At 37.3% G+C, this 19,433-nt stretch overlaps 1 protein-coding gene across 7 annotated transcripts in view; it reads left to right on the top strand.

Annotated features, from left to right (window-relative positions):
- Nucleotides 1-2,086: 2,086 nt before the first annotated feature.
- Nucleotides 2,087-19,433, top strand: part of Raph1 (Ras association (RalGDS/AF-6) and pleckstrin homology domains 1) — a 115,034-nt gene continuing 97,687 nt past the window's right edge. For 2 of the 7 annotated variants that reach the window (XM_046463042.2, XM_046463041.2), the window contains exon 1: nucleotides 2,090-2,285. The gene's annotated coding sequence lies outside the window, so the exon portion shown is untranslated. Of the gene's footprint in view, nucleotides 2,286-19,433 lie in introns of all 7 variants that reach the window. The other 5 variants (XM_046463046.2, XM_046463047.2, XM_046463043.2 and 2 more) reach the window with 4 other exon arrangements.

Below are 19,433 nucleotides of genomic sequence, written 5' to 3'. Positions count from 1 at the left end.
CCTCCTGAGTAGGGGGTTTATAGGCGTGTGCCACCATGCCTTGGCTTAAAATCAGTTTTCTAATTAGACTTAACTAACCTAAGCACTTGGATAAGACAGAGTTGACTAGGAGCTATCTAAAAAACATTCAATGGTCTGTTTTTTAAAGAAGATTTCCCTGACGTGAGTATCTTCTTTATAAGGCATCACAGAGCCTAGTGATAACATTTGATAACAATAGGTTATTTATTAAGTTTGGCACCTAGATGTGTTTAATCTCAACAAACCTAGTCACAAAGGAAATACAGTGAGAGGCTACAGACACATTTGTATGCAATTATCAACTAAAAGATTTAAAGCATTTATTAACTTATAAATACTAGATATTTGGAAGATATCAAAATGAATAAATTATTGTATTACATTCATTTAGGGAAGAACACAGCTTACTGAAATAATTATAATTAGAGGTAATGAATGATGAATTCCACAGTTTCAAAAAGAAGGCTATGGGAAGTGATCACTAGCACCATTTTGATTTATGAGATATCATTTCACTCCAAATTATTGAAGCACCAACTAAATTTAAAAATTTTAAATGCAGTTACATTTCTAAAGTACAGACTACTCAAGTGTGAAACTCAGCCAGTAACTGTATTGTGTGGTTCTAAATACCAGTTTGAGACAGATTGTATACCAGTTTGGAACAGATTGTGTAAAAAAGACCGAAACCACTTGAAAGTCCTCAAGAATATCAGGAAGTAAGAATGCAATTAACCAAACCAGGATTTGGCCCTAGGACAGAGAAATGAACGCTCTGGTTCTTAGAAAGGGAACCAGTATTTCAGAAATGTATAGTCAATTCAATCAGTGAAAATTCAGGATACAGAAACTTCACAAGCAGATGAAAAGATATGAAAAAAGAAGGTTAAATGATCATTGGAACCAATTCCAATTAATTCCTCAATTGTTTCTTTTTCTTTTATTCTTAAGTTTTGGGTGACCACAATATCTTTATTTTACACTAATGTGGTGCTGAGGATTGAACCCAGTGCCTCGTGCATACTAGGAGAACACTTTACCACTGAGCCACAAACCCAGCCCCTCCTCAATTGTTTTAATGCTGTTAACAAAGTTGTTTTGTTTGTAGCCATGCAGAAATAATTTAATTCCATTTTCTCCTTCCTTTGATCAACTTTAGATGAAAGTGAAGGTCAAAAGTAAGGGCAAAAGTTGAAATCTAAAAGTTGGCCTAAGTCAAACCTGCTTCAAAATAAGCAGTATATGAGTAATTTGAAGCTTGGTGGTAAGGGAAAATGCCAACACCCTGCTCCTAAACACTTTAATTAAGGGAGGACATAAATTATAAACACGAAACAAAACAGATTTCGAAGTTAAAAAGTAATTAAAGATAACTGAAACGCCTAATCTCCAAAAGTTTCCCAATATATGCATGGATCTGCAGGTAGCATTTTTGACCAAATTGGGATTTCCTAAAGAAGGGCCTCAGATTTCAACGACAATGGTCTGTAGGTGCCTAAGAAAACATCTGATGCGTTTCTAGAATCTCTGAGTACATGGATGGCATAAAGGCAGATGCATGCAGCTCCTTGACAGGTCTGCTCGAAGCTTCTCGGGAAGCTTCAAGGTCTCCAGAGGCCCTCGGACAGAAGCCATTGGGCCCGCTTCCCAGGAAAGGCCAACCCCGGGTGGGGCCACACCGGGATTTTCCTCCCCTCTCATTCATTCTCTGATTCACTCGTTCCTGGAGGCGGTTCACAGGGACGTGCTGAGGAAAGGCGGGGCTCGGAGGAGTGCCCGGCTGGGTGCGGTCGGGCGCCTGAGGGCCGGGAGCCCAGGGCCGGCCAGTCCAGTCGGCTGGGGGCCACGGACAAGGGGCTAGGGCGAGTGCCAAGTAGCTGGAGGGGCGCGCGCGGCCGCCTGCGCCGGAAGTGAGCGGTTGGCGGCGGGCGGGGAGCGCGCGGCCGGGCGCGAGGCGGTCCGCCCTTCGGCCGCCCGGCCCTCAGCCCCGCCTTCTGCGTCTCGGCCGGACGCGGCCGCACTCAGGTCCGCCGCCGCGGGGCGCTGCGGCCGCCCCGCCCCCGCCGCCGCCACCCGGTCGGTCCGTCGGTCCGTCAGCCAGTCACGGAGCGCGCGGCGCGGGAGCTGCCGGCGCTGTCTGCGTCTCCGGGGAAGGAGCGCCGCGCCTGGGGAGGAGGCGGTGGCTGGAGGAGCGCGAGCAGTGGCAACCCTGTCCGGGGCCGCGACGTTCGCCGGGGCCGCCGGAGGACTGAGCGGCTGTAGCGGTGAGTGCTCCTCCTCGCCCTCGGGGTCGGGGGAGGGAGTCGGCGGGGCCGGGAGCGCTCCCGCCTCCATTTTCCCGGCGCTCTGCCCGGCCATCCGGGCGCTGTGCGAGCGACCGCTGCCTGGGGCGGGGTCGCTGCCGGTCTCGAGCCGGCTGGTCTGCGCCGGGCGAGGAGCCTGCCGCCGGGCGAGGAGCCTGCCGGTGCGTGGGGGTCGGCGGGCCTGGGTTGCACCTCGCGCCCCTGGGGGCTGCACGGAGGGAGACAATGAGATCTGGGCCGCCTAGAGAGGGTGCGGTTGGGATTCTCCGACCTGGCACTGGGGGGCTGGTGGCCCGGGACCGAAGGGAGGAATGGACTGTTCGCCAACCAGCCGCAAAAACCTGTGACTCAATGTGGCATTGCTCAGGCTTCGATGCCCCCCACCATTCACAGATGAGTTCAGTGCAGAGATTTAGAAAGGCGGGGCGCCTTCTGCGTCTTCTCATTAAAGAAGCTAAGTAATCGCTCGCTCCAATGCTTTTCAGCCCCGTTTTATCTTTCCGTGTACATTCCCGCCGGAAATCTAAACTGCAGTTCATTGGGGGTGGGGGCAGAAAGGGAGGCGGCAGTGTAATAGTATTAGTTGGGATGCCTTCGTTTTAAGATGGTCTCTACGATGTATTTTTCTTAATTAGGCAGTGTCTTAGGGTGGCCCCACTGTGTGAGTTGGAAACCGCGTATGCCTTATACCTTGTAAGCACGAAGACGTGGCTTAGTGTGAAATAAGAGCTTATGGGTTTCACATTGTTAACATGAATCTTGTGTATTACATTTCTTATACTCTGTAGGAAGAGCATTTGGGGCAATGTGGGAGAATGGATAGATTCTTTACTTAGTCTTCCAATAAGGGTTGATGTTGTCTGCAGCATTTCCCATGGAGATATGGAGAGCTGCCTAGCGTGTGAAGTCCACTGTAAAAGAACCGTAAAGGTAACGGGCTAGGGGTGAGGCGTGATCGGATTGTTAAAGGGTGGTATTGAATCCATGAGAATATTAAATTCAGTAGACATATGTGAAATACCTACTCTCAGGCAGAGTAAAGGACACAGAGTGAACAAGAACTACAACTTGGGATGGTTCAAAGAACTCTTTGGAGCTGGGTGGAGGGAAGGGGGTAGGAAACCAGTTCCATATGCACTGGAATTGGCAACCTGAATAATCTGTTGAACTCTTAAGTAGTTCCCTATCAGTAAACAGGAATAACACCATCTGTTTACACTTCCCCAGATAGTTGTCATCAGGATAAATGAGATAATATATGCGAAAGTAATAGCACCTCTCCTGACACTGGGGTGTTTAGTAAATGTTAATCCCTTTTCTTCCTTTCCTACTGATCTCTGAGGTTTTTTGAGGGGAGGGCGGGTAAAAAGTGGATATAGGTAATTGTAGTAATGTGGCACATTATATAATAAATATTGAAGTAAAGATGTAGAATAAGGTAGTCAAGGAGAGAGATTGATTCTAGATTATGAGCATTGGGGGAAAATCCTTTGAAGTGTTGGCGTTAAGGATGGGTAGGATTTCAACAGATGGAGAGGGGAAGACATTCCACCTGGAGGTGGTGCTTTCCTTTGAGAGCTGAATTGAGCCTGAGGATCATTGGGGGAGGGGCAAAACAGAGACACAGAAAGGTTTTTAGCTCTTCTCGAGTCTTTCAGATTGTCTGTTTTGTTTGTGTGTGTGTGTGTGTGTGTATCTGGATATAGCTCTGTTCAAGTAAGTACAAAAATATCTGCAAAGCTTAATACCTGATTTCTTTTTGCATTAAATATTTTGTGTTGTTTGAATTGCTGCTCTCTTTTGTTTGAATTTAGTAATTATTTGTAGATCTTTCCTTGTGATGAATATTGCTGTTTGTTAGAAGCAGCAACTAATGTTTTAGTGACACTTTAGTGACACCAGTGTCACTAAGATTACATAGAAGGTTATTTATTGACTGAAAGGAGTGGCGTATGGAGCACATGGTATGTTTTCACAATTTTTAACAGTTTGTTTTCTGAAAAGGTATTTTTGACCATTGTCTTTTGAGGATAAAAGTGACTACTATATGATGTACATTAATTTAAGCACTTTATTGACTTATTGAATCCTCACTATAAACTTATTCAATAGATTCATTATTATTTGAGAAAATAGGTACAGATAATAAGTTACTTGCCCCAAAACTACAGAGCTATAAAGTAGCAGCCTAATTCTTAAGCTTGTATTCTTAACAATTTTCCTGTGCTACTACTGTAGTAAAATAAACAACACACACTTTTAAAAAAAAAAAACTTTGTGGTAAATTATATAACATAAAATTTGCCCTTTTTTTTGGTGGTCAGTATTTTTAGTGGTATTAAGTATATTGATACTGTTGTGCAACTATTACATTACCCATCTCCAGAACTTTTTCATTATCCCCAAGCTGAAATTCTACCCATTAAATCATAATTCTCCACCTACCCTTCAGCCTCTAGTAATAATTTTTCTATTTCTGTCTTTATGAATTTGACTACTCCCGGTACTTCATACAAGTTGAATCAAACATTTGTTCTTTCGTGTTTGACTTATGTCGTTTAACATAATGTAATCAAGATTCATCCATACTCTAATGTGTATCAGAATTTTTTTCCTTTTCTTAAAATATCTTTAAACTTATAAAGTGTATCAGAATTTCTTTCCCACCCCCTCCAGCACTAAGAGTTGAACCCAGGGCTTTGGGCATGCTAGGCAAGCATCCTACCCCTGGGGAGGTACATTCCCAGACCTTTTTTTTTTTTTTAATATTTTTTAATTGTTGATGGACTTTTGTTTTTATTTATTTGTATGTGGTGCTGAGAATCAAACCCAGTGCCTCACGCATACTAGGCAAGCATGCTACTACTGAGCCACAACCCCAGCCCCCAGACCTTTTTATTTTTGAGACAGGATCTGGATAATTGCTCAGGCTTGCTTTAAACTTGAAATTTTCCTGTCTCAGCCTCCTGAGTAGCTGAGTGTGTGCTTTCATTCCTTTTTAAGATGGAGTAATGTGCCGTTATATGTGTATACCATATTTATGGACATTTGAATTGTTTCTACTGTTTGGTTATTGTGAATAATGCTGCTGTGAACATTGGGGTACAGATGTCTGAGTCCCTTATTTCAGTTCTTTGGGGTGTATACCCAGAAGTGGAATTGTTAGGTCATATGATAATTCTATAGTTAATTTTTGGGGAAACTACCATATTGTTTTTCACAGCAGTTGTGACATGTTACATCCCTACTAGCTGTGTGCAGGCTTTCTCCATATTCTTGTCAGTTCTTCTCCCCCCATCCCCCCTGTGGTGCCGTGGATTGAAGGCAGGACCCTGCACATACTCTGCCACTGAGCTATGCCCCCAGTTCCTTTCTTAATATATGTGTATAAATATACATATATATGTATATATGTGTGTGTATATATGTATCTCCACACATATAGTGTGTGTATGTACACATATGAATATATTTTATGTATTTATGTGTATTTACATATATTTGGGTATATATACACACACACTTTTTAAAAAATTGTATTCAGTTGTATATAGACACAATACCTATATTTTTATTTATTTATTTTTATGTGGTGCTGAGGATTGAATCCAGTGCATCACACATGCAAGGCAAGCACTTTACCACTGAGCAACAGCCCCAGCTCATACACACACTTTTTCCATGATTGCTGCTATATGTGTGAAATGGTGTCTCATTGTGGTTTTCCTAATGAATGATTAGTAATGATGACCATCTTTTCATGTGCTTTTTGGCCATTGGTATATCTTTGGAGGAATATCTATTCAAGTCCTTTATTCATTTTTAAATTGTGTTTGTTGTTTTGTTGTTGTTGAGTTGGAGGAGTGTTTTTATTTACTCTGGATATTAACCCCTTATTAAATATATGATTTGCAAACATTTTCTTCAATTTTGTGTGTTGCCTTTTCACTGTCTTGATATTTTCTTGTAACACATAATATTTTTAGATGTAGATGGACAAATACCTTATGTGGTGCTGAGGATTGAATCTGGTGCCTCATACATACATGCTAGGCAAGTGCTCTACCACTGAGCTGTAGCCCCAGCCCCATTAAATTTCCTTTTTTCTGTTGTTGCCTATGCTTTTTTTGATCATGTTCAAGAAATCATTGTCAAATGCAGTTTGTGAAGTTTTCCCCTTATACTTTATTCTAGGAGTTTTGTAGTCTTAGCTCTTAAATTTATATCTTTGATCCATTTTGAGTTAATTTTGTATATGGTTTACATAAGGTATTAACTTCATTCTTTTTGTCTGTAGTCCTTTCAGCACTGTTTGTTGAAAGGATTATCTTTTTCTTACTGAATGGTCTTGGCACCTTCCCATTCTCATATATGTATATGTATGTATGCGTGTGTATGTTTAAAATTTTTAACACATCGAAGATCATAGTACTACATGGTTATATATAATTAATTTTGTAGGGGGCAGACATTCTGTCTTTACTGTCTCTGTGCTTGTAAATTTTAAATGGTCATTGATAAGGAAGGCCATAGACTGAAGTAGATTTTATTTTAGAAATCCAGTTCTTGTGCAGATCTATTTATAATTGTCTCAACAATACCTTACTGTGGCATATGCATGGTGCTCAGTTAATAAACAAGACCTAGGCACATTTCTTTGGGAGCATACTCATCCTGTGATAGTCATTTTGCTTAGTAACAATGAACATGTAACAGTAAGTTCTCATATTACAAATTAGGTTTTTTATAGCTCATTGCAAGTTTTGAGTTTATCTTGCCTTATAAGCAGTTGTTAAATATTGTTATTAAGTCAATTTTGGAAGAAGAGATTATTGTTTATTATTTTTAAGTTTGGATTCATATACTTGAGGCTACAGAGTGGACCCTTAAAAGCTGCAAACAAAACACTGCCTACTTGCAGCTATTATCTGGGCAAAATTAAAGCAAGATTTTTCGGGGCTGGGGTTGTGGCTCAGCGGTAGAGCGCTTGTCTCACATGTGCAAGACACTGGGTTCTATCCTCAGCATCACATAATAATAAATAGATAAAATAAAACTACTGTGTCCATCTACAACTAAACATGTATTTTAAAAAGTAAACATGTTGCTGGGGTGCCATGGCACATGCCTATAATCCCAGCAGCTTGGGAGGTTGAGGCAGGAGGATTGGGAGTTCGAAGCTAGCCTCAGTAGTGGCGAGGCACTAAGCAACTCAGTGAGACCCTGTCTCTAAATAAAAAATACAAAATGGGGCTGGGGATGTGGCTCAGTGGTCCAGTGCCCCTTAGTTCAAACTTCAGTAAAATAAATAAATAAATAAAGTAAACATGTTATTTAGGTGGTCATAAGACTGTAACTAATATATCTAATTCACACCTTCTCCAGCTTATAAGAAGTTAACATAATGTACTTGAACAAAAAAATAACATTAGCAACACTTTAGCCAGTTTTACATGGGATACTCATATAAAATTTCATCCAGAAAAATTTTATTGTGAAATAGTAGTCAACTTCCAGATTTATAATTTCTAAAGTTTCATCCCATGCTATTATTTTAATCTAAAATATTTACCACACTTTGAGGTTAGTATCTTTTTTTTTTTTTTTTTTTTTTTTTTTTTTTTTTTTTTTAATTTTTTATTGTGGGTTATTCAAAACATTACAAATTTCTTGACATATCATATTCCACACTTTGATTCTAGTGGGTTATGAACTCCCACCTTCACCCCATACACAGATTGCAGATTCACATCAGTTACACATCCATTGATTTACAAATTGCCATACTAGTGTCTGTTGTGCTCCGCTGCCTTTCCCATCATCCACCCTGAGGTTAGTATCTTAAAGCACATGATTCATGGTTTATACACTGGCTTTTTTAAAGAAATATATACTTTAAAAATATAAAAATATATGCTGTTAATAAAATGCATACTGTTTCTCTGCATTAGGTGCATCTAGGCATAATCAAGAAAGCAAAGAGACAAATATTCTCCAAAATAAAAAGGATGCCATTTTAAGTGGCACTTTAAGACAGGACTCGGTAGAGAATGTGATTGAAGAAGCTGGTTCTACAAAAAAGCAGGCCTAGGAGTTAAAACCAAGTGAAGAGCCAGGTGTGCAGTGGCACCCGCCTATAATCCCAGGCAGGAGGATTGTGAGTTTAAAGCTAGCCTCAGCAATGGCAAGCAACTCAGTGAGACCTGTCTCTATATAAAATACAAAATAGGGCTGGGGATGTGGCTCAGTGGTCAAGTGCCTCTGAATTCAATCCCCAGGACCAAAAAAAAAAAAGGTGAAGAGATTAGATTTGGAAAAGTGAGACAGTTCATTAGATGCGGAAAAAAAAGCAAGATTGAGAGGTCTATGATAATGTTTTATCATTCTGTAAGACTATTATAAGCTCCTTGAAGAATGGTAACATGTAGTGAAAATTGACTCTAAAAATAGTAGATAGACCCAAATACTATAGAATCATAAGTCACTTTTGTAACTACACTTTAAAAAAATGGTATGCCTTAACCCTTTAGGACAATCTTACTAAGTTTGAGATGTCAAGAAAAGTGTTAGCTAAGTCAGAACCACAAGACAACTACTGTAACTTGCAAATATAAATATATTCTTTATGTCATAAAGAATTGTGCATGCCTCAGTCCTCTATGCACAATTCCCAAGCATAGTTTTTCTCCCTAATTTTTCCAGTCAAAAACCTATTTATCCTTTGGACCCAGCTGCATTGCTGTGAATCTCTCTGAAGCTGTGAAAGCAGAATTAATTGCTTTCTTCATCATGCCTATAGGCCTTACTTGCTTTGCTTTATGTTGTAGTTAATCGTGTACTGTTTTACATTTCATTGTGTTCTGCAGTATCACACCTGGTTTTACTCATCTAAAATATACCCCTTGGTCCCTTAAGTGTACATGATAGAAATTCAGTGATAAGGTTTTCATGAAAGCCTTTATTTAAGGAATTCTTTTTTTTTTTTTAAAGAGTTTGTAATGTTTTTTCTTTAATACCTTTATTCCTTTCATTTTTTTTATTTTATTTTTTAAAAATATTTTTTAGTTATGGATGGATGCAATATCTTTATTTTGTTTATTCAGTTTTATTTGGTGTGAGGATCTAACCCAGTGCCTCACATGTGTGAGGCGCACTCTGCCACTGAGCCACAACCCCAGCCCCCCCATTCATTTATTTTTATGTGGTGCTGAGGATCAAACCCAGGGCCCTGGGCATGCTAGGCAGGCACTCTACCGTTGAGCCACAATTCCAGCCCCTTTAAGGAATTCTTTGTAGCTCGCATTAAATCTATTGTTTATTTTATTTATAAAGTTTAATTATTTCTTGGCTCATTAGTTTATTTCATATTGTAACAGATTACATTGGAAAATGGTGAAGGAAATTAGTGATTCCCCCGTATCTGTGAGTAGTATGCCTTGTGTTAGCAATGGTTAAAAAACCTTTTTGTTTACCCTATGTTTCAAAAATAAATTGTACATTTTAAAGCAAAAGCAGTGAACATGAAAACCTTGGTTTTTAGTACTTGGTGATAGGGAATTTCCAAAGTCTGAGTCTAATCTGTTTTCTTTGGTACTTGTTTTTGATATTGTTATTAATCGAAAGGAAACTCATTAAGGAACTTGTAATCAAAAGAGCAGGTACATATTTGGCTGTACTTTCTGAATGCAAATACTCATAATTAAGTTTCTGTCCAGTGTTTATACAGGTTTGACTTAGAGTTTGCTTTTCTTATATCAGTAGGCTGTTCTTGCAAACCAATTCAAGATACATTGAAATGCTGTTGGAAGGTGTTTTAATGTTAGAAATGGCTTCTCTGTTCAAACAGAATGAATGTACAGGTATGAGAGTTTTTGTTTTTGTTTTTTTCAGAATACAGTTATTCCTAAATTTTAAGCTCTCTTACCTTTAAGGGACAGGCAGATTTACCATGTTTTTGTTTTTTAAAAATAAAAGCTAGGTAGCATATTGCCACAACCACTTGTCAATCATGAAAAGTTATCAAATTTAGTTTTTGTTGATGTAAAAGTTAAATACTTAACTCATATTTTAAACATCAACTCTTTTTTTATTTTTTTTAGTTGTAGATGGACACAATATCTTTATTTTTATTTATTTTTTTTAATGTGCTGAGGATCAAAATCAGGGCCTCACATATGCAAGGGGAGGGCTCTACCACTGAGCCACAACCCCAGCCCAAATATCAACTTTTTAAAAATACTTTTCTATGAGACAGCCAATAAAGCTGTTTGCTACAAAATACTAAGGTCACTCCTCAGCCACATCAATAACATCCTGGAACCCTTGGCTCTTTTCTTGCTTCATCTTCTCTTTTGCTGCAGTATTTGGTTTTTAAAATTAAACATCCTCATCCCCAGCTTTCTTTTATTAAGGTCAAAGCAGCTGCTTCATGAAAGCTGCTACAGATTTTGTGTTACAGTTTTCCATCAATCATTGTTTCTATTAAGGAAATTATTTACTGGAACACCAGTCTCTGGTAACAGTTTACAAAAAAGGTAAGTTATTTCATTACTGAAAAAAATGTAGCAAATACTATCACTCTTTCTCTTGAGACTTAGAATTGCTTACTACCTGAATACTTAGCTTACTTTATATGTATGACTGTCTGAGAGGTGGCCACAATAAAGATGCCAGTGTCACCCTGCATGTTAAAAGATATATATTATAGTTAGAATACACATATATATATTAAGATAAAGATTAAATAAAAATAGAACTTCTAATATGATATCCAGTGAATTATCACTCATCTCCTAAGGTATGAATCACCTCAGTTTTGAAAACATTTACACACATATATGTATATATATATATATGTGTGTGTGTGTGTGTGTATGTATATGTATATATTTAAGTTGTTGATTAACCTTTATTTATTTATATGTGGTGCTGAGAATCAAACCCAGTGCCTCACTCATGCCAGTCAAGTGCTCTACCGCTCAGCCATAGCCCCAGCCCCTTGAAAACATTATTAATTGAATTTATATTGTTCATAATGAGCCTTTCATATTATTTCATTTCATACTGTATAATATTCTTATGCCATCTTAAAAATAAATGACTATGGACAAGACATTCTGGTTCTTTAACTGGAAAATAATGTTTTTGAAAAAAAGGAGGTAAATGTCAGCAAAGTGAGACCTTAATAAAATTTATTCTTTCCCACAGTTGAAACTGTGGGACCTGTTTCAGAAACTGTAGACCTGTTTCAGAAGCCTAAATTTGGATTTTGCATTTTTCTTTCAGAAATTGTTCAGGTAAATCAAAAGTACCAATTAAATATGAGTTTAGTTATTCAGTAGTATCTGATAGAATTTTTTTCATGTCCGTAGTAAGATTTTTTTCCCCTCAGTACCCCTAGCAAGACATAAAATATTTCCCATGATTCTATCATTGACCTTTTTAGTCTCAACTTCTTACCATCTCTGAAGCAACTGCAGTCGCAATTGCTTCACACCAGGTAAGTTTTTCCTGTTCTGTAACTTCATGTTAATTGAATCCTATCTATGTATATTTTGTCTCTAGCTTCTTGTACTCAGCATAATTTTAGATTTCTTTGTTATTGCATATATCAATAGTTTCTTTTTATTACTGAGTAATATTCAGTTGTATGTATATGCCATAAATTGCTTATCCAGTTTCCTGTTGATGAGCAACAGATCTGGTTCCACTTTGGAATAATGAAGAAAACAACTGTGAACATTTTTGTAGGAGACTTTTTTGTGACTCTACTTGGATAAAGGAGAGGGATTGGTAGATGTTCCTCCTTTGAACTATATTAAGAAAAGTGCACATTATCAGAAGTGTACATGTTTTCAATTCCTGTATAACCAGTACACAGATGAAAGAAAATTACCAGTGTGTCAGAAGTGTTCTTCATTGACTTCTCAATACCTCAGCACTCTCATGAATAGTCACTGTCTTTACTTCTTTTTTGTGGGGAGGGGGGTACCAGGGATTGAACTTAGGGGCACTCAAACACTGAACCATGACCCCAGCCCTATTTTGTATCTTTTTTTACAGACAGCCCACAGCCTTAACTTCTAACTCTAATTCTGCTATGAAGTATTTTGGCTTTTTTTTTTTTAATATATATTTTTTAGTTGTAGATGGACACAGTACTTTTATTTTATTTTTGTATGGTGCTAGGGATCGGACCCAGCGCCTCATGCATGCTAGACAAGCGCTCTACTTGAGCTCTTACTCAGCCACAACCCTGGCCCCCCAGCTTGCTTGTTTTATAAAAAAATTATTTTTACCACTTTGTTGAGATATAATTTCTATATAATAAACTGCATATATTAAAGCATACAATTTGATAAGTTTTCATAACACTTATTAAACCATTACAACAAGATAGCAAATATTGGTTAGGTGCAGTGGCGCACACCTGTAATCCCAGCAGCTTGGTAGGCTGAGGCAAGAGAATCGAGAGTTCAAAGCCAGCCTCAGCAAAAGTGAGACACTAAGCAACTCAGTGAGACCCTGTCTCTGATCTTTTTTTTTTTTTTTTTTTTAGGTGTAGGTGGACACAACACAATGCCTTTATTTTTATGTGGTGCTGAGAATCGAACCCGGGTCCTGCCTATGCTAGGCAAGCGCTCTACCACTGAGCCACAATCCCAGCCCCGAGACCCTGTCTCTAGATAAAATACAAAATAGGACTGGGGATGCGGCTCAGTGGTCAAGTGTCCCTGAGTTCAATCCTGAGTACCCCCCCTCCCCCAAAAAAAAAAAGATAGCAAATATCTAAAAGTTTCTTTGTATACTTTTGGATTTTATGCCACTCTTAACCCATCTCCTAGCAGCCTGTTCTCCACACCCCTGCCTGGCTTGTTTTCATGCAGAATAATGATTTTTAGATTGTTCCGTATTGCCTAGATTAGTTCCTTTTTTATTGCTGAATGTTATTCCAATATGTATATATACTATGTTTTGTGGGCTTTTTCCATTTTTGGCTTTTACAGATAATGGTGGTAGGATATCTGTGGACATATTTTCATTTCTCTTAGATAAATTCCTATGAGGGCATGCTAGGTTTTAGGATAGGTATATTTTTAACTTTTTAAGAAATGGGCGAATTTTTCCAAAGGTGTACCATGTTATATATCCAACAGCAATTAGATAGTATTTCTTATTGCTCTAAGTCTAAACACTTGGTATTGTCAATCTTCCTGGATATAGTGATCTCTCATTGTAGTTTTAATTTGTATTTCTCAGATTATAAATACTGTTGATCTAGTTTTCATGTTCTTGTTAGCCATTTTGAAAGTAGCTATACAAATATTTTGCCATTTTAAAAATTGGGATATATATGTTTTTATTAACTTGTAACAATTCTTGGTATATTTTACATATAAGCCTTTATCAGATATATATGTGAATATTTTAATTTGTGGCTTTCCCATTTATTTTTTAGTAGTGTCTTTCAAAAAGCAGAAGTTTTTACACTGGACTTCACCAAAATTATTATTTTTTTCTTTTATAGTTAGTGTTTTCTTGTTTTAATAAATTGCTGTTACCAAAGTTGAAAAGATATAATTATGTATTTTCTCCTAGGAGCTTTATAATTTTACCTCTTGAATTGCAATCTGTAATCCATTTCAAATTAATTTTTGCTTATGGTATGAGCATGGGGATTGAAACTCCCCTCCCCCCATATTTTACCTAGTTTCCCAGCATCATTTGTTAACACTTTCTTTTCCTCATTACCTACTTAGACTTTGACATCCTTGTTGAAAATCATTTTGTATAATCATGAGCCTGTTATTAGACTCACCAGTATGTTACATTGATTTAATTTCATGTCCTTTTGCCCATACTGCATTGTCTTAAATATAGTCCTAACATCAAATACAGTAAGTGCTTCAATCTTCAAGATTGTTGTGGCTATTTTTAGTCATTTGTTTTTCCATATAAAGTTTAGAATCACCCTGTAAGTTTCCATAAAAAAATAAAGAAGTTTGCTTGGGATATTGTTTGTAATTACATCAACCATCTAATCAGTTTGGGGAGAATTGACAATAATATTGCATTTTCCAATTCATTAATATGGTGTATCTGTCCACTTATTTCTTTAATTTATGTTTTTAATTTCTCCTGGTAGTCTCATGTATTTCCTTTGCCTTAGAATGTTATATAAACATTATGCTCTCCTGTTTCTATTTTTTAAATGGCCAAATCATCCTTTACACATGCTTTGTTTTTATGATATAAATTAAGATTTGGTATTTCTATCTTCCTTATGATATCTGATTTGTAGATATCATATTCCTCTAGAAATAGAGGAAACCAAAAGAGATACTTTTAGAAATATAAAACTAGAAGTTTAGACTGTCTAATTGTTGGCACAATTCTTTTGGCTTATATGGTTGTGGATACTCATTTATTGAGGATTATCTTTATTAATATAGTCGGATATTTTTAAAATCAGAAGTAAAATTGAATCCTATCAGTTTATTGGGAGCATATGTTTTTATCAGAGGATTTTCTTGAGTGTGTATTTTATGGTTTGCTTTTTTTACTGATAATATTAATGGAAATATGCAACAGAAAATATATAAAGACAATAAAACATATTCCTACCACCCAGAAATGACCATAGTTAAGATTTTTGCTATATTTTCTCATGTGTATATATATTTGTTTAACTCATTTTGGGGTACACAGCTTAGTTCTGTTTCTTCCATTCAGAATGTTTGATTTTGCTGAGCCTACTTGTGTGCAATCTTTATCTAAACATTTTGAATTTTTTTTAAAGTTATCTTTAAACCCAATTAGAATATGTAGACATGCACATATTCACCTCCAGCAGTAATTTGTTATTTATATTTGCTTCAAGTAAGACATGTAGCATGTACAATGAAAGCTCTCTTCAGGATAATTTATTTTGTCCCATGCACATTTCAGTACTATTTCATACACGTGTATATTCACAGAATTTTATTTATTTATTTATGTATTTGGCAGTACTGGAAGTCAAATCCAGAGCCTTTTGCATGCCAGGCAAGCTACATACATCCCCAGCCCTTTTTAAAATCTTATTTTGAGACAGGGTCTTGCTAAATTGCCCATACAGGCCTTGAACTTGCAATCCTTCTTCAGTCACCTGAGTAGCTGAGATTACAGGTGTGTGCCTCCATAACCGATTTATTCATAAAATTGGTTTATTCATAAAATTTTATTGCTGTTCTGTGGGTTTGAGTTTTTTATGCTAACCTTTGTAAAAAGTACATTTTAACTCCTTAGGATTGACATTATCCATACTGGTTCTTATAAATCCAGCTTATTCTCTTTTATCAGAATAAACCATTTTTCCATTTTTCCCATGGGAGTTAGATGGTTAAGAGGCCACAGTCAACATCATTTTACCTTTCTCCTGGTGCTTGTCTCTCTGAGTTGGGCATTTAGAAATGGTATTGCTAAATCTTAATATATGTAATCTCTAAATTGCTTTCCAAAATGGTGAGGAAAATATGTCTCCACCAAAATGTTCCCATTGTTCACATCCTTCTAATCCTGGTTTTATCATGCTTTTTGTCAATTTGATGGATATTATTTTTTCTTTAGTATGTTTCTAGAAGTGTAGTTATTAGGATAAGGGGTTTTGTAGTATTTTTAATCCATGAGGATTGTATTGTTGCAAATGTTATTAAGAGTTTTGACTGAAAGCATTGTTGTTTATGTTTATTTACAGTGGAATGAAAAGTGTTTGCTCTAAAGAAACCATAGCTGCCCTAGCTGTAAAACTGATATTGGAGAATTGCCTAAAATGCATTAACTCTTGTGTTGTGACATCTATGTAGATAATTGAGATGATTATTTGGTCAATAGACTCCTAGAGTGCTTTTTCTTCCTGTGAACTTTTTTTGGGGAACATTTAATTCTTGATCATCTTGTGCAGTCAAATAAAAATGTAATATCCAGTCAGGGTTGGGTCTGTTTATTTATTTTAATGAGTTTTAAAACAATTGTTGTTTGTTTTAGTTTTTTTTTGTGGGTGAGTTTTTTTAAAAAATATTTCAATAGTTACCTAATGAGTGTTTATGATGAAAGAATAGAAATTATTTACTCTGAGATTGTTGAATGTGTCCGTTCTGCATAATTTATCTTAAAAAATACCTCTTTTTTCCCTTGTTTTTATAACAAAAGAACATTTCAGAGTTAAAACATTGTAAATGTATATGCATTGAGTTTTAAAGAGCATAAAAGTTACAAAATTCAGTTATTTTGTGAGAGATTTAAAAAACCTGCAGGAGGGAAGGGAACATGTCTACCCTTAAAATAGCTACATTGCCTGTGCTTACCAGCACAGTGCCTGACTCTTCACAGTAAAATTTCATTTAGTGTTGTTTTTGAATGAACAGAGTAAGAAGAAAAAAAGAAGTGTTATTTCAGGTAGTAGTAGGGTTTTGTTTTGGGGTTTTTTTGTTTTGTTTTGTTTTGGTTTTTTTTTTTTTTTTTTGGTACCAGCCACTGAACCCAGTGGCACTTTACCACTGAGATACATCCCCAGCCCTTTTTACTTTGAGATGGACTCTTGATAAGTTGAGTAGGGCCTCACTAAATTGCTGGTGCTGGCCTTGAATTCACAATCTTCCTGCTTTAGCCTCTCAGCTGGGATTACATGCATGCGACACCACTTCAGCCCAGTAGCAGTCTTAGATGACTAAAAGTTATGTGTGATATTTTTAGTAAATTAAGTATAGAATTACTTCCACTTGAATCTAGAATTATGTTCAAATTTAATTCTTAAATAACAAATTTTTTAAATTAAAGACTAGTTTTAAGAACATTTTTAGATTCACAGCAAAATTAAGAAGGTACAGAGATTTTATACATATCCCCTAACCCCCAGTCGTCCCACCACATGCTGAGTCTCCCCTGTTATCAACATCCCTGCCACACTTGTATATTTGATTCAGTTTATATAATGCTTTGCTTTTGGAGTTAACATTTTTGGTGTCTGGATAAATGTATGGAGATATATCCATATTATAGTATCATGCATAGTATTTTCAATGCACTGAAAATCTCTACACTCCTCATATTTATCATCCCCCCATCCTAAACCCTTGGCAGCCACTGATCATTTTACTATCTCCAGTATTTCCTTTTTCAGAATGTCATATAGTTGGAATCATACCTTATGTAACTTTTTCAGATTGGTTTCTTTCACTTAGAGATACATATTTAAGTTTCCTGTGTCTTTTCATGGTTTGATAGCATGGTTTATTTATCCATTTACCTACTAAATGATGTGCTAGTTGCCTCCAAGTTTTGGTGATTATGAATAAAACTGCTATAAACATCCATATGAAAGTTTTTGTGTGGACACAGTTTTTGGGTAAATACTAAAGAGTGCACTGCTGGATCACATGGTAAAAGTATGTTTAGTTTTGTAAGAAACTGCCAAACTATCTGTACCCTTTTGCATTTCCATGAGCAAGGAATGTTCCTACTGCTTTACATCCTCATCCGCATTTGATAATGTCAGTGTTTTGGATTTTGACCATTCTAATAGATACATAGTGGTATCTAGTTTTAATTTACATTTTCCTGATGATAAATGAAGTAGAACACCTTTTCACATGCTAATTTGCCATCTGTTTATCCTATTTGATCAGGTGTTAATTAAGGTCATTGGTTCATTTTTTTCAGCACATGATTTGTCTTAGTGTTGAGCTTTAAAAATTTTGTAATCTTGGATAACATCTTTTGTTAGATGTGTTTATTGCAATTTTTGTCTTTCAGTCTATGGCTTATCTTACACTTGACGTTGTCACAGAGCAGAAGTTCTTAATTTTAATAAAGTATGAAGTATAGCTTATGTTTTAGTCAGCTTTTTCACTGCTGTGACTAAAAGATCTGACCAGAACAATTTTAAGTGAAGAAGAGTTCAATAGGGCTCATAGTTTAAGAGGTCTCAGTTTATAGACAGCCAGCTCCATTCCTTGGGGCTCAAGGTGAGTCAGGACATCATCACAGAAGAGTGTGGTAGAGGGAAGCAGATCACATGATGATCAGAAAGTAGAGAGAGAGAGAGATCTCTACTTGCCAGATACAAATATATACTCAAAACTACACCCCCAATTCCCTGCCTCCTCCAGCCTACTTTCAGTTACCACTGAATCCCATCAGGTGACTAATTCACTGGATTAAGGCACTCAAAACCCGATCATTTCCCCTCTGAATCCTCTCTCATTGTCTCTCCTGTGAGCTTTTTGGGGACACCTCATATCCAAACCATAGCATTCCACCCCTGGCTCCCAAAAGCTCATACTCATCTGACAATGCAAACATACATTCAGTCCATTCCCAAGAATTCCCATAGTTTCAGCAATTCCAAGTTTATTCAAAGTTCAAGTCCAAAGTCTTCTCTGAGGCTCAAGGCAATCTCCCATTATGAGCTTCTATGAAATTAAAAGCAATTTACAAGTATCTAATATATAATGGTACTAAATATTACATTTACAAAGTAATAATTTCCATTCACAAAAATAGGGGCATAGAAAGAAGGGATGGGACCAAAGCAAGACTGAAATCTAGCTGGGCAAACAAGTCCTGTAGCTCAGGGTCCATTATCTGGAGCACATGGCATGATATCCCTTCCAAAGGGCTTGTGTAGCTCTCCCCTGTGGCCTTATTGGTTGCAGCCCAAGTGGTCTTTCTGTTGGCTTGTCTCTGCTCTTCCTGCAGCTTTCTTAGGATGATGTCCTACATTACTGTAATTTTTTAATCTTGGGAGTCTCTACTGCAGCTTTGGCTGCCTCCTCACATCTCCAAGCTTTCCCTATCAGGGGTTGCCCTCAGGGATTCTCACTCTGCTGCACTTTGCCAGGCCTCCAGGCCTTCCTTTGAAATATTGTGGAAGCCTTCTTGACCACCTAATTCCAGCTTCTTGCATTCCTGCAGAAGCAACACCATGTGGTTGACACCAAGGTCTGCTGCCATCTTGAGTAGTAGCCAGTCTTCCAGGGACCCTGGCTGTAGCAGCCCATGAGTGCCTGGGTAGCTGAGCATGATGGAAAAAAAATTCCTAGGCCCCCTTGTGCAAGAAGGGTAGCCCAC

This window comes from Marmota monax, unplaced genomic scaffold (assembly GCF_021218885.2).
Source record: "Marmota monax isolate L192 unplaced genomic scaffold, Marmota_monax_Labrador192_F-V1.1 WCK01_AAM20220418_F8-fsc00095, whole genome shotgun sequence".
In the NCBI taxonomy this organism is placed as follows: domain Eukaryota; kingdom Metazoa; phylum Chordata; class Mammalia; order Rodentia; family Sciuridae; genus Marmota; species Marmota monax.
The sequence above is the reverse complement of the archived record's forward strand: the minus strand, read 5'-3'. Positions and strand labels throughout refer to the sequence as shown.